The sequence below is a fragment of the Drosophila persimilis genome, unplaced genomic scaffold (genome assembly GCF_003286085.1).
Source record: "Drosophila persimilis strain 14011-0111.01,24,50 unplaced genomic scaffold, DperRS2 tig00000002-arrow-pilon, whole genome shotgun sequence".
Classification (NCBI taxonomy): domain Eukaryota; kingdom Metazoa; phylum Arthropoda; class Insecta; order Diptera; family Drosophilidae; genus Drosophila; species Drosophila persimilis.
In genome coordinates, this window is record NW_020825289.1 from 15,968,361 (window position 1) to 15,976,676 (window position 8,316).

The window sequence follows — 8,316 nt, forward strand, 5'->3', positions numbered from 1 at the left end:
TATGAATTTGGAAATATTTTTAATTGATTGCGCGGTGGATTTCAGCAATTCTGCGTGCCATTTGATTTAGTCAACGGGGCGTGGCAGAAAGAAAATAAGGAAAACACGACAGCTATAAACAATTAAAAGATACACCAACTGAAAGATACTCCTCACACAGATCGATGGGGAATTCTAGCAGGTTTTTCTTTACGATTTTAAACAAATATATGATCTGTTGGTTCTAGTTTGCGGTTCTTAAATGTGTTCCTACCTTCTGCTCGAATACAATACATCCTACTTTTACAGGGTATTGCAAATAGGGGAACTTCTTGTTGGGCTAATTGGATGCTCCGGCTCTGCCAATTAGTTGGTTCGTTGGGAAAATTATAGCTCAGGTAGAAACCGAAATGAAACGGAAAACTTTATATATTGCACTCGAGAGGAGGGGAAACCTCTTCAAAATTTGCTCTGTTAACATTCCGTTTATTTTTGCATTAACATTGCCGCTACCTGTGGCCGCATAAAATTCTCTTTTGTATGGGGGGAAAAAATACACGTGCTTATCAGACGCACACACACACACGGGCACATCACGGACAACAGCGCCAGAGATTTTATTCGAAATAAACAAAAAACAGCTGTTGGCGAGAGCACCAAAACAGAGTGAGAGGGAGAGAGCAATACGCAGAGAGGCAGATTGAGAGTTGCTATAAAAATGTCGCCAGAGCGTCGGATGTTTATAGCAAGACTTAAGGAAATTTAAAAACTGGAATAAAATCTGTATAAATTGTATTTAATAGAGAAAAAGAAGGAAAAATATTAAGAAAAATCGCAAAATAAAGATGGATATTTCGATTTTAACAAGATTTTAAATACTTCTCACAAACAACCGAAACTCCCAAAGTTTTGGGAAAATTCCCATACACCAGGAACCGGCTTTCTACGCTCTCTGCTCTCTGGACAACTCTCTCTCTCTCACACGACAGCGCTTCTCGCATGCGATTTTCGCACCAACTCGCACGAGAGCCAGCCGTCGCCATAAACCGAAGGCAAGCCGAAGCGAAAACCGAGCGAGCACTCGCATGTGGCATCGGGCATATCGCAGGGTGTTTTTGTATACAGTACAACTATGTAAGACCGTGGCAACATGGGGCATGGGAGCATTGGATCGTTCGGCAGTGTCCGCATCCGTCAGTTTCAAAGATACTCTCGTAGCGTGCGGTATATCTCTCAAAGCTCGCGTTTTTCCGCTGCATTTTTGAGAGAATTTACGTAAAAGTTCCCATTGCAAAGGCCTTTAAAAGGAGAAAAGTTTGCCGCATAAAAAATAATTAGAAAGTGCTAAGAAACGCAAAGAAAATACAAAAATAAAACAGTGAAGCCTTGCCAGAGGAAACCATAAACGAGGGGCATTGCCAGGACAAAGAAACCGCATGCTGTGTGCGCGTGTGTGCGTGATTCCGTCACGGGCCCTCTAATTGCATTGATTGATAACCGTTACGACTGTCGTCTATCTGTTTATTGCTCAAGGAATTTCCCGATTTCCCCATTGAAATCTGGGTAAAAGCAGTGCGAAAAGTGTGACCAAAGTGCTAAAGAATTCAATAAGTGAAGGCAGCAGTGGGCCTCCCACCCCCCCACCACTGTGTGTGTGTCAGCGTGAAAATTCAAGGAATTTTCAATTAATTTAAATCAATCACACGCTCATACAAAAGTCCCATCGACTGAAATCAAATGAAAACCTATTTAAGGATTAATTGAAACTCTAAAGAATTTAAACAAAGAGTCGGCAGCACGAAATACCCATACATATATTTATGGCAATTATTTGTCCTGAAAAAAGGTGAGTGAGACCCGAGAATAAGCTGTGATACGCATATGTCGGGCTTGGAATTGTTATGGGAGATTATACCCTAGGAATTCTCATGAGTGGGGGGGATTCCCATAGGCATGCGATTATGAGATATTCTTGGGTTAGGCTCACAGATCGTTGCCTGGATGTTCTGTTCTTGTATCTAAACCTCTGAAGGTGTCAAACTGTTTGACAGTCGTTTCCCTTTGCCCCCCCTGGCACTACCCCCGTCTTTATGGTCAATTTCAAATGGGTCACAGATGCGCTTTGAGAATGCCAGGCAGGTCCAATGTTCTAGCCCTCGAAACGCCTCGCAAATTAGCATACATTTACTATAAAGGTATTTTGGCATCTAATTATGGAGTTTCTGTTGTAGTTGCCTTTGAAATTGTTGTTGTTGTGGTTGTCTGCATTGAATTTAAATTAAAGTTGGCGTCGACGATGGCGGCGGTTGTGTTTTAGGCCCGATTGTTGATTGTTGATTGTTGGTTGTTGCTGGTGTTATTTCGTTGTCTAATTATGCGGCGTGAAAATGCAATGCATGTACAAATATTGACGCGTCACAGTCTTTCTTCTTTCGTTTTTTTGTTGTTTTTGTGGCCGTTTGTTAACAGTAATTCTCGATGTTGTGTTTGTTTGTTTCTTTCGTGTTTTCGTGCGGGAACGTGTCTCTATTTAAAGTGGAACTCAAATCGAACCCTACAATATTGAAACAGTTTCAAGTGGGGGCCCCCAAGGCAATCAACCGACTGGCGGCGAATGGAGGGGGTAGTAGGGAGGGGGAGTAAGGAAAACGCATTCATTGCATGCCTTTGAATATGGGTTCTTAAATGCATTCGCCATTCATCGAAATGAATATCTGATCGAATCATTCTTCAAGGTAATTGAAATACCTTTCTCGCACCCTCCGCCCTCCGCCCCTCCTCCGTAATTGTAGCACCACTTTCTATGGCTCTAATTAACTCTTTGTTATGCATCTTCGTATCGTCTTTTGATTGCATTCCGAATGAAAACTAAGACAAGGTCCTGCTCTTAACCCAAAGCTGTCATCCATCCTCCAGGCTCGGACAACAAAGAGCGATGGCATTCCACAGCGCTGCTCGGCTCTGCTCTCCTCCAGTGGTTGCAAATCTAGTTCAAGTGTAGAGTAATTAGTGGCTGGGGCGTGACTGTACGTGCGTCAAGTTCTGTAGGGAAAAACTACAGCAAATATTTACAAATAAAGCGAAAGCAAAAGGGGAGGAGCTGCTCTCTCTCTCTCTCAAGTGGACACTCAAGTGGGGCGGACTGGAGATGAAAGTAGAGGAAGAGCGAGCCAGAGAGAGAGAGAGAGGGAGGGAGAAAAAGTGAGGCTAATTAAAAACCTAAACAATGCCAGAGGAATTGAAATTGCTTTTTAATATTTTCAACAGAAAACCTGAGGGGGAAAAGTGGAAAAAAAGATTTCCACTTAGAGATTAGCTCACATGTGGATGTGCATCCATTCCACCTACGCATTTCCATGACAGCCAGGGGTTAAGAAGTACAGCAACGAACACAAGTGACAGGCGACTAAACATGTCAAGTGAGAGGGTAAGCAAGAGAGCGAGAGAGAGAGAGACGGATGACAGGCCACTGTCACACGTTGCGCATTAGACACTCATCCGAGCGATCTCCGAAGAGCTTCCCTACTCCCCTCACCCCCTACCCCTTACTCTTACTCTCTGCATCGTCTTTCGTCCGGGGCGGTGTCTCTGGTGCAATGTTTGTCCAACTGCTGGATCGCACACAGCTGACACAGCTCTCTCCCCTCACCCTCACCCTCTCCCTCTCTTTTCCCGGAGTGTGTGTGTGGGGTGGGGTGGGGGGATCCCCACGTAGTGTGAATGAAATGTGAACTGCATTAGTAAATGGAGTCAAGTAAGGTTGAGCAAGTACTTTTGCCCCAAAGCACTTCCGTTTGGGCGCTAAAGAAAAGTGTCAAAGGTGTGAGAGCTGTCGTAGCACTTTCCGGGTAAATTTGGGCACAACAGCTGTCTTTTGTCTGGAAGAACTTCGAAGAGGCCCATGAAGATTGAGGAATTACATATAATACGTGCTGGAAAAGACAGAAACTCGTAGATTACCGACTTAATTCCTTTCTTTGCCAGTGGGAATCGATTAATCACCATAAAATACTCTGCGTTGAAGGAATAACTAAAGATACCAAAGAAACGGGGAAAATGCTTAGTTTTCATAGATATTTCCTTCTCGAAAGTCCATCCGAGAGCAGTGGGCAGTCCTGCAGAGATATTATATTTTATAAACAGCTTCGAATGAGTTCTCCACACAATCCAGTCTCTTCTGTTGGAGGTCTCCTTTTAAAGTTAAAAATTAGCCAGTTTCAATCGCATATAGCCGCCATCAACATCTTTGGGCGCTTCGACTGGGGGCCAAGCCCCCAGCGAGCCATTCGAATCCACACACACACCTGCATCTCCAGAGAGCCACGTCCCCGCCCCCACCCTTCTATTACCATGGTTTTCCTGCATTTGCGGTGGATATTTAGCTGTGATCCCTGGCCAAGTGGTTGCATTTTGGCGGTTTGCACCGAACGGCGGTGGTTTCGGCGGTTTCGTTTCGTCCGTTTTGGGAAAGTTGATTTGTTTGAACTGATTATGGGGCATGTTCGTTCGCTGCGCTGCGGTTTCGCTTTGAGCTGCTTGCCACGCTCGGATAATAGTTTTAAATAAGTTCAAGTCGGATTTAATTGGCCAAACTAATGTCCGAATATATGTATCTGCATATCTATGGGATGCGGGGGGGATTGGGGATGGTTGGTTCGTATCTGCGCCCACTCCAATTAGGTGACAAATAAACGACGACATGAGAGACGTGACTTATCAACGAAACACACACACACACACACACACAACGAATTGGGGACCATCATCATCCTCACCATCATCAGGTTTTGGATGTCTGTCTGTCCATCTTTCGCCTGTCATTGTGCATTAAAAACTAAACAAATTTGTGGTCCCCCTCCTTCTGCATCAAGTTTTATCCCCCAGCTCCCACGAATCTTGCCCAACAAGCTTCACAGATGCCTACACCTGTCGCCCGACTAATTTATATCTTGTAGATGCATGACATGTGGTCCGTCTCCTTAGATATTTAGATATTTATAAAGTTATGGCCCGAGTTGACCAATGTGAAATCATTAAACAACAGACACTCGAAAAGATGACGACAGGCGAACAAATTTGTTTGGAGTCTCTTGAATTTGCATAATTGAGTTGGAGCTGGGGTTTTTTTTTTTGGAGACCCAGAGACCCCGTCTTGGGTTACTGATCCCAAATGAGAGATAAATAACAAGATGATGCTTCGACAAGGTTGCTGAAGCGAAGTTTTTCGTGGAAACTGAACAGATCTGAATGAGATTTGTCGAAAACTAAGGTTTAGATCATTAGGAATATGACGGGATCAAAATCATATTAGAAACTCGAGGGTATCCATTCCCAATTGATTTTTTCACATTCTTTAGACCATCAAACCCATCCTTATTCGATGGAAACAATCGGCTATTTCCTTTAACCATCAAAATGATCTATTCAACGCCCATCCCACCGACTAGTCTGATTCAAAGAAACTTAGAACCTTCCATCAAAGTTAACTGCATTTTTATGATGCAGAGAGTACCTCGACTCAGTGCTCAGTAATCCCTACTCGTATGCCCCAAGCCCCCAGCCATCAGGCGATGATTATGCAATTTGCATACAGCTCACGTCCAAACAGAGCGTCCGTCCAGGAGTGTCGGCACCCATCCAGAGTAAGGCGCTACTGGACAGAGCGAACAGAAACCGAAACCGAAACCGAAACCAAATGCGAAAACTGAGGTCCAAAGTGCGTTCAAGCAAAGTCCACAGAGTCCTAGTTTTTCTCTCAAGGAGGATATCTGTACACCAATGTTGGTTAGAGGCAAGTCTTGGCCCAAGCTAAAAGCTATTTGTTTTAAGGATAGAAGACTTGATGTTGGAGTTTATTATCAAATTGTGGCTATGGGAAGAGTCCCCCCGAAAGAAATTTGTCTGCTTTCCTCTTCCAGGGTATCTGTGACTTCGGTCTGCACTCTTTCTCGTTTTTTTCTTGGCTGTAACCACAAAATGGACTGACCAAATGGCTCAAACGGAGACGTAGATGGAGACGGAGAGAAAACATTCTGCTAAATGCAGTTTGGCTTGAGATTAGTGCGAGTTGATTATTTACTTTGGCCTCAAATTGTGCAATGCAAATAAACGGAGAGATGGAGATGCAGATGGACGAGGAGGAGGGGGGCAAACAGGGAGTTAGCCGCAGCAGCAGCATTATTATGTTAATGGCAACGAAATGCAGTTGCATTTTGCAGTTTATTCAGCGCTGAACGTGTTGCCCATGCGGGTCGTAAATCCCCAACTCCGACTCCGACTCCAGCTCCATCTCTGACTGGAGACCAGAGACCCGAGACCAGGTCCCAGGTCCCAGAGACCCGCCGATGCATGTTGATTATTTTTATTGCAATTGACAAAAAACCCCGGGAAAATGGCAAGGCAAAACTCTGGCTCTGTGGCGGCGGGTAATTCTTTTGTAATTGACCAGCTGCCGTTGCTTTTCTATCGCTCTTGTCTGTCCGTCTTTCTGGCCTTTTGCTTTTGGCCAGCTGAACTTAAGAGTTGCCCATAAGTTGCAAGTAAAGTGGAATTTGTGTTTGGGATTGATTTTTGATTAGAATTGGTAATGAATGGATTCGAGAGGGTCTACAAGTCCTTTCCCTACAAAACCAATACAAAACGCCTTATAAGTAGCTCATCCATATAAAATAGATCTATGCACGATCAGTTCCCATTCCCCATTCCCTTAGAGACCTTCATCATTAATTTCCACGTTTGTCTCCAAACATTTTTTGCCCATACATAAATCTTCCGTCAACGTGGGAGATCCATGCCCCAAGCTCCAAGCACACACAAAAGCGCATTCCATGATTGATTATCTTTTTATAATTTATTAATTTCGCACCCACGCACCCGAAAAAAAAACCAAAAAAAAAAAAATGAAAAGAATCCCCATAATAGATGAAATTTGTGAATAAATTATAAAAAATAGAGAGAGATAGCTGCCAAATGGCAAACGGAAGAATGAGTGACAAGGAGAGGGAGAGAGAGAGAGAGAGAGAGTGCTGCATTGAGAGGCACCCGCATTTGCTTGCATAAAAAGACAGCATAAGAGCGGGGCACAGAGTGGAAGTGGGAGTGGGAGAGCGAGAAGAGAAATGATTTCTGCCGAGTCAAAGATAACGCACACAACGCAGACGAAAGAGGGACAGAGAGGGGAGCGCGAGAGAGGTCCGTGGACTTTATCTTGTCTGAACAATCGTTCGATTCGATTATTAACCCTCATAAATAATTCCCCCGGCCAGTAGCCTCACAGTCGCCTGTTCCTGTTCCCCCCTGGCTAAACCCTCAGACTTATGTAATCGAGGCCTGGGTTGAGGCTCAGACTCCTCAAGGTACCCTAGCAGAGGGTATTATGGTTTTGACATGGACACCATTACGATCCAGCGAGGTCTGTAGAACTACCTGGATCTCTGGAACTACAAGTCCAAAAATGTTGGGTATTAAAAGCTTTGGCTTTCGGAACGTGCTACTCCTTTGCATGTGCGTGCTCCCCCCTCCACCCCCTAAGACCGTCTTCTAATAAATGTTTTTCAATTTTCATTGTGGTTAGCATTATATTTTCTTCTTCTTCTACTTCTCTCTTCATCATGCAAGTCCATTCTTGTTGTTGTTTGCGGCTTTTCGTTCCAAAATACAGAAAGAGGCTGAAAAATGCTTTATCATCGGCTCGAGGCACGAGGTCGGAGGAGGTTCACCTTTTGTTAGCTTATTGAGCCATAACTGCAACATTGTTTGTTCTTTCTTTAGCTTTTCCTTCTTCTCCGTCGTTTTTTTGTGTGGTTTTTCCTGAATTTTTCTCATATTATTTGTTTTTGTTGCTGATTAATCATGATATTTTGTGGGTTGCCAGGCAGCGGTGAAAGTAACTCGAGTTTTCATATTTTGATAACTGAATTAGGCTTCGTTTTTTCTAACTCCCCCTCTCTCCCTGTCGCTTTTTTTGAGTAATTGTTGTTAATTTTAAAGGGGTTTCTTTATGCATAACCTTCATTGATATATATTCAAATGAGCAGCATTGTGTTTTGTGTGTAATACCAAAAAAAAAAAAGCCTGAAGGGGTGCCCATTAAAAGGCGAAAAAGTGCAGCGACAGAGAGAGAACGAACGCTAAGTGAGCTTTAAGCTGAGCTTCGAGCTCAAAGCCAGCTTAGAAAGAGAGGGAACGCAGCGCGACTGCATTAGCAAAAGCCCTTGAACAAAAAAAAAGCTTGACAGTGGCGGGGAAGCGGCATGCGAACGAGAGAGGACTTTCCAGGGGCAGCATACAGCAGAACACAGAACGGGAGAGCGCCCATGAGAGAACTTTGGAAAAGAG